We start from the raw sequence: 7,398 nt of genomic DNA, 5'->3' as shown, positions 1-7,398 counted from the left end.
ACTTTGGTAATAATGATCTAATTGGACACAATAGGATTGGACTTACAAATGCCAAATCATTTTGACAAACTTGCCAGAAGACTTTTGGGGATCTTCTTAAAGGGGAAATTAATAGACATACTATATTTAATTCGCAGATGCTTTGATTAGGTTCATCAAAGGAGGTTGGTTAGCAAAATTAAAGGACATCGGATGTGAGGTAATGCATTAACACAGATCCTAGAGATGTACAGCACAGAAACAGACCCTTCAGTCCAACTCGTCCATATCGACCAGATATCCCAACCCAATCTAGTCTCACCTGCTAACACCTGGCCCTTATCCCTCCAAATCCTTCCTATTCATATACCCATCCAGATGCCTTTTAAAGGTTGCAATTGTATTACCCTCCACCACTTCCTCTGGCAGCCCATTTCACACATGCATCACTCTCTGCATGAAAAAAGTTGCTCCTTAGGTCTCTTTTATATCTTTCCCCTCTCACCCTCAACCTATGCTCTCTAGTTCTGCCCCACCCCAGGGAAAAGACCTTGTCTATTTATCCTATCCATGCCCCTCGTGATTTTATAAACCACTACAAGGTCACCCCTCAGCCTCCGACACTCCAGGGAAAACAGCCACAGCTTATTCAACCTCTCCCTGTAGCTCAAATTCTCCAACCTGGCAACATTCTTGTAAATCTTTTCTGAACCCTTTTTCAATCTTCACACCATCCTTCTGATAGGAGACCAGAATTGCACGCAATATTCCAAAAGTGGCCTAACCAATGTCCTGTACACCGGATGCTGCCTCAACTGCTGTGCTTTTCCAGCACCACTCTAATCTAGACATTGGTTTCCAGCATCTGCAATCATTGTTTTTACCCAATGTCCTGTACAGCCTCAACATGACTTGCCAACTCCTATACTCAATACACTGACCGATAAAGGAAAGCATACCAAACACCTTCTTCACTCTCATATCCACCTGCGACTCTACTTTCAAGGAGGTATGGACCTGCACTCCAAAATCAACATGATTTAAGGACTAGCTAACAAGCAGAAAACTTTGGGCATAATTCCATCATTCATTGTCACATTGGCAAGCTATGACTAGTGGGGTACTGCAAAGATCAATACTTGGGCTCCAGCTGTTCACAATATTTACCAATGATTTGGACGTGGGGATCAGTTGTAATATTTCTAAACTTGCGGATGATACAAATTTAAGCAGGTGAGTACGGAGGAACCTCAATTATCCAGCATTTGATTATCTGAATTTCGGATTGTCTGGACAAGATTGCAAGGTCCTGGTGGTTGGCTAAACTGTGTTATCTGGCAGTCAATTATCTGAACAAAATACTCCCTTACTGTGAATCTTTGGGATTCTCTATCCATTTCCTTCCCAAGTCTCAATGCTTTTTTGAACTACATATAGGCCAGTCCTGCTTCTCTATACCTAAATTTTGTCAGCAAGCAGGCAGCTTCTCTGCAATGGAGGTTTGTAATGTAGAATCACTGAGCATGGAAGCAGACCCTTCAGTCCAATCAGTCCACGATGATCATAATCCCAAACTAAACTAGTCCTACCTTCCTTTGCTTGGCCCATTTCACTCCAAACATTTCTTATTCATGTACTTATCCAAATGTCTTTTAAACATTGTAATTGTGCCCTCATCCACCACTCCCTCTGAAAGTTAATTTCACACACTAACCATTATTTTTTTTAAAATGTTGCCCCTCAAGTCTTTTTAAAATTTTTCTCCTCACATTAAAAATATGCCCCTTAGTCTTGAAATCCTCCACCCTAGAGAGAAGACACCTGCCATTCACAATATCTATATCCCACATGACCATCTAAACCTCTAAGGTCATCTCTCAATCTCCTACATTCCAGCGAAAAAAGGGTTGGAAACTTGGTTGACCATAGGCTTAAGATAGCAGTAAAATAGATAGTTGCTGTCTTTACAATAACATGTAAACAATAAGTGTTAGGGTTTAGTGAGTTTCTAGTGAACAGCTGAACTAGACTTTGAGAGGATCTGATTTGTTGCTGTGTTAGCTAGTCTCTGCTAGGTTGTTAAACCTGGATTTGACCATTTTGGTCCCAACTCCAATGGTTGGGTGGTTGAGTATACAACACGGGATCCAAGTTTAACAATGTCCATCACAGGCAGCCCTGCCAAATTGTCTCCAGCCACCTCTCCTTCTTGCTCTCTAATATCTACCCCCAACATCTCTTCTTACATTTCCCTTCCTAGACTTCAGTATCTTATGCCCTAAAACTCCAGGACTTTTCTTCCTGGCACAGTCATGATCTGTGGTCCTTAGTACAGCTAGCCTAGCTTTGACCTGGACTACTGGCTCCACATTGAAAGCATTTAATTGGTCAGCCAGCAAAAGTGATGGGTGATGCCTGCATCAGAAACCATGGCCATTTATACAATTCTGTCTGCCTCTTTTAGGGCATAATCCAAATTTGTCCCATCTGATTTTGGAATCTTCGTTCCCTAGCTGACACAGGAAACTCCTCTTAAAGTGAGGATAGTGGAAGGAAGTTGTATTTTCTAGGGGTTTTTAACTTTCCTTTCAGGATAAGTTTGCAGTATTTGGAATGTTACATGTCACAGAGGACAGGAAGTGGAACTTTAAAATATTCAAACAGATCTGACATTTGACAGCTAGGCCAATTCTGTGTTGTATGATCAACCACCCAACCATTGGAGTTGGGACCAAAATAATCAAAATTATAGAAGTTGGAAGATCACAAGGTACCTGTGATAAGTCAGAAAAAAAAGTGCTTTGTAATATTTAGCAGAATTGCTTAAGGAGAAAGTGAGGACTGCAGATGCTAGAGATCAGAGTTGAAAAGTACGGTGCTGGAAAAGCACAGCTGGTCAGGCAGCATCTGAGGAGCAGGAGAGTCGACGTTTTGAGGAAATGCTCTTCATCAGGAATGTGGGAGGCCAAGAGGGCTGAGAGATAAGTGGGAGGGGGGTTGGAGCTGGGGGGAAGGTAGCTGGGAATGCGATACGTAGATGAAGGTGGGGGTAGAGGTGATAGGTTGAAGAAGAGAATGGAGTGGATCCACCTCCTCTCCGACCTATCACCTTCACCCCACCTTCAATTCCATATCACATTCCCAGCTACCTTCCCCCCAGCTCCAACCCCCTTCCTATTTATCTCTCAGCCCCCCACATTCCTGATGAAGAGAATTTGCTTGAAATGTTGACTCTCCTGCTCCTCATCTACATATTGCATTCCCAGCTCCACCCTCCTCCCTCCCTCTCTCAGCCCCCTTGGAACCCCCCAGCCCCAACCCATTCCTGATGAAGAGCTTATGCTTGTAACATTGACTCTCCTGCTCCTCGGATGCTACCTGATTGGCTGTGCTTTTCCAGAACTGCTTAACCTCAATTTCTCATTTACCCACACCTCTCATACCAGCCTTGCCAATGTCCATCTACCAATTCTTCAAGTTTAAATAAAGTATCAAACATGCTTTGCCTTTGCGTGGCTATTTTTATACAACTTATTCACCTTGGCCAACCTGTCACATCATATAGCAAATAATTAGTCAGAGATGTGTTGGAGTTAGTTCCCTTCTTTCTGACGTTTATTGGTAATATAATATCTGTGAATGAATAGAGCTGTCACATTTACTCACTGACACCTTTGCAAAGTTTAACATAATATCTGCTTCAGGTTATCTTATCATTGACGTTCTTGAGAGAATGTTCTCAATTACATCTTTTGTATCTGTTTGCCTTCATCTTTTTGAATATGTTGTGGAATGGTATCAAATGTGGTAAAGTTGTATTTTACTGTCTTGGAGGATTTTGTTCACTGTTAATCCTCCTTTCAATCATTTTTAATGTTCTTGAAGACCTCTGTAAATGTTGTAATTTGGCCAGCAGTGTTTCATGAGGCACCTTCTTCCAAATAAGATTATAGAATGTTCCAAGTCCCATAGCATGCTGTCACTCAAACTGGGCTTCTTCTGGTCAGCCTCAGGTCTGTTTGTTCCAAGCTGAGACTTTTGTTTCCCTTTAGCCAAAGAGAGCAATAATAATGGTTAGCCCACCAGCTGTAAGTATAGCATCTCTTGGCTGATCAAACGATAACCGTAGGGGAATCTATGCTAGAAATGTCTCCATATTCATGAGAATTAATTTATGCTGTGACTCAGGTTTTTAGGTGAAACTTTAAGTAATGTAATGAAGTGAAGTGTTTTATCATGACATTGGTAAGATGATTTTTTAAATAACATTATCACGATCAAAACAACACGATCGATTCACAGTTGTCAACTTTCCTTCTGTTTGAAGAGTAGTAGTGTTCTCTTGATATCTTTAACATTTAGTCTTCAACCAAAATCATTAAAACAGATTATCTAGTTAGTTTCGCCTTACTGTTTGTTTGTGTAACCTTTTATATACAAATTCAACAGCATCTAAACCATGGCTGTGTAACAAGTTGAGATTATGAAAGTGCTATAGAAATCCAAGTTTCTGTCTCAAGTTTTCAAGAAGAGGTACATAACATGACCATTGGAGAGAAATGAGTTTTTAATCCCAAATAGCTTAATCACTGCACCCTTATTTTAAAAGACATTACACCTTTTTTTAAAAGACATTTTTTCACTGAAGGTTTATTGGCATTAAGATGTGAATTGAGCTTCTAATTTCATATGTCTTGTACCACCATCAAGCATTTCCAGATCAAGCAGAGAAAAGCCAAAAGTAAAAGAATGTTGTGTCTCAGCATGTGCCTTAACTTTAAATTCAGAAGAGCACCAAAACAAACAAACGAACATCCTTGTAGCTTTTGACTATAACTGCTTCGTTTTGTCAAATGGATTGTGGATAGTTGTGCCCTAGACTCAATTCATAACCTGAGACAACCAACAGTTATTTCATTTTAACATAAACACAGAACAACACACGAACAAGCCATTCAGCCCACCATGTCTGCATTGACCATAATGCCATTTAAACTAATCCTACTTGCACATGGTCCATATCCTTCTTTTTCCTGCTTGTTCATGCCTGACTAAATGCCTCTTCAACATTGTCATTGTATCTGCTTCTACCATCTGCCCCAGCAACACATTCCAGGCACTTAACCAACTTATATGTAAAAAACAAATATTGCGTCGAACATCTCCTTTAAAACATTTCCTTCTTACCTTTAAATGTACGATCCCTAGTATTTAACATTTCCACATTAGAAAGAAAGACTGATTATCTCCCTATCCAAGCTTCTCCCAATTTTATATACTTCCATCAGGTCACCCCTCAGCCTTGTCTGCTCTAGCAAAAACAATCCAAGTTTGTCCCATCTCTCCTTGCACTTAATACACTCCAATCCAGACTGTGTCCTGGTAAATCTTTTGCACCCTCTCCAAAGCTTCCACATCCATTGTATAGTGTGGTGACTGGAACAACACACAATACTCCACATATGCCCTAACTGTGAAGTTTTACACAGCTGTTGGGGTGGCACAGTGGCTCAGCAGTTAGCACTGCTGGTTCACAGCACCAAGAGCATGGGTTCAATTCCAGCCTTGAATGACTGTGTGGAGTTTGCACATTTTCCAAGCGTGTGTGTGGGTTTTCTCCGGTGCTCTGGTTCCCTCCCACAGTCCAAAGAGGTGAATTGGCCATGCTAAATTGCCCAAAATGTTCAGGGATGTGTAGGTTAGGTGCATTAGTTAGGGGTAAATATGGGGAAGGGGTCTGGGTAGGTTACTCTTTGGAGAGTCGTTGTAGACTTATTGGGCCGAAGGGCCTGTTTCCACAGTGTAGGGATTCTATGATTTATTGCAACATGACTTGCCAACTTTTATACTCAATACCCCAACTACTGAAGGAAAGCATGCAGTAATCTTCTTTACCACCTATATATAATCATAGAATCCCTACAGTATGGAAGCCGACCATTCTGTCCGTTGAGTCCACACTGATCCTTGGAAAAGCATCCCACCAAGACTGAAACCTCTACCCTATCCCTGTAACACTGCATTTCCCCTGGCTAACTCACCTGACCTACACATCCCTGGACACGATGGGCAATGTAGCATAGCCAATCCACCGACCGTGTACATCTTTGGACCTTATCCACTTGTAATGGCACTTTCAGGGAGCTATGGACTTGCACTCTACAATTCCTCCATATCAATGTGCCTAAGGGTCCTATCAGAGATAACAAGAATCCCTGATAGGGTGAAAGGAAAGACTGGTAGGTATAGGGAATGCTGAACGACTAAAGAAATTGAGGGTTTGGTTAAGAAAACAAAGGGTGCATATGTAAGGTATAGACAGGATAGATCAAGTGAATCCTTAGAAGAGTATAAAAGCAGTAGGGGTATACAGAAGAGGGAAATCAGGAGGCCAAAAAGGGGACATGAAATAGCTTTGGCAAATAGAGTTAAGGAGAATCCAAAGGGTTTTTACAAATATATTAAGGTCAAAAAGATAAGTAGGGAGAGAATAGGGCCCCTCAAAGATCAGCAAGGCGAACTCTGTGTGGAGCCGCAGAAAATGGGGGATATACTAAACAAGTATTTTGCATCAGTATTTACTGTATAAAAAGATATGGAAGATATAGAAAGTAGCGAAATGGATGGTGACACCTTGCAAAATGTCCATCTTACAAAGGAGGAAGTGCTAGATGTCTTGAAATGCATAAAAGTGGATAAATCCCCAGGACCTGATCAGGTGTACCCTAGAAATCTGTGGGAAGCTAGAGAAGTGATTGCTGGGCCTCATCAATATCATCAATTGATATCATCAATAGTACAGGTGAGGTGCCAGAAGACTGGAGGTTGGCTAATGTGGTGTCACTCTTTAAGAAGAGTAGTAAGGACAAGCCTGGGAACTATAGACCAGTGAGGCTGACATCGGTGGTGGGCAAGTTGTTGGAGAGAATCCTGAGGGACAGGATGTACATGTAATTGGAAAGGCAAAGACTGATTAGGGATTGTCAACATGGCTTTGTGCGTGGGAAATCATGTCTCACAAACTTGATTGAGGTTTTTGAAGAAGTAACAAAGAGGATTGATGGTGGCAAAGCGGTAGATGTGATCTACATGGACTTCAGTAAGGCATTCAACAAGGTTCCCCATGGGAGACTGGTTAGCAAGGTTAGGTCTCATGGAATACATGGAGAACTAGCCATTTGGATAAAGAATTGGCTCAAAGGTAAAAGACAGAGTGGTCGTGGAGGGTTGTTTTTCAGACTGGAGGCCTGTGACCAGTGGAGTGCCACAAGGATCGGTGCTGGGTCCTCTACTTTTTGTCATTTACATAAATGATTTGGATGTGAGCATAAGAGGTACAGTTAGTAAGTTTGCAGATGACACCAAAATTGAAGGTGTAGTGGACAGCGAAGAGGGTTACCTCAAATTACAACAGGATCT

General features: G+C 41.5%; 1 long non-coding RNA gene across 1 annotated transcript in view; it reads right to left on the bottom strand.

The window, feature by feature from the left end:
• Positions 1 to 3,583: 3,583 nt before the first annotated feature.
• The window catches only part of LOC122559016, a 23,573-nt gene continuing 19,758 nt past the window's right edge, over positions 3,584 to 7,398 (bottom strand). Inside the window, exon 4 of the long non-coding RNA XR_006314314.1 lies at positions 3,584 to 4,025. This is a non-coding gene — a long non-coding RNA (uncharacterized LOC122559016). The remainder of the gene's footprint in view (positions 4,026 to 7,398) is intronic.

The sequence above is a fragment of the Chiloscyllium plagiosum genome, chromosome 18 (assembly GCF_004010195.1).
Source record: "Chiloscyllium plagiosum isolate BGI_BamShark_2017 chromosome 18, ASM401019v2, whole genome shotgun sequence".
Taxonomy (NCBI): Eukaryota; Metazoa; Chordata; class Chondrichthyes; order Orectolobiformes; family Hemiscylliidae; genus Chiloscyllium; species Chiloscyllium plagiosum.
The sequence above is the reverse complement of the archived record's forward strand: the minus strand, read 5'-3'. Positions and strand labels throughout refer to the sequence as shown.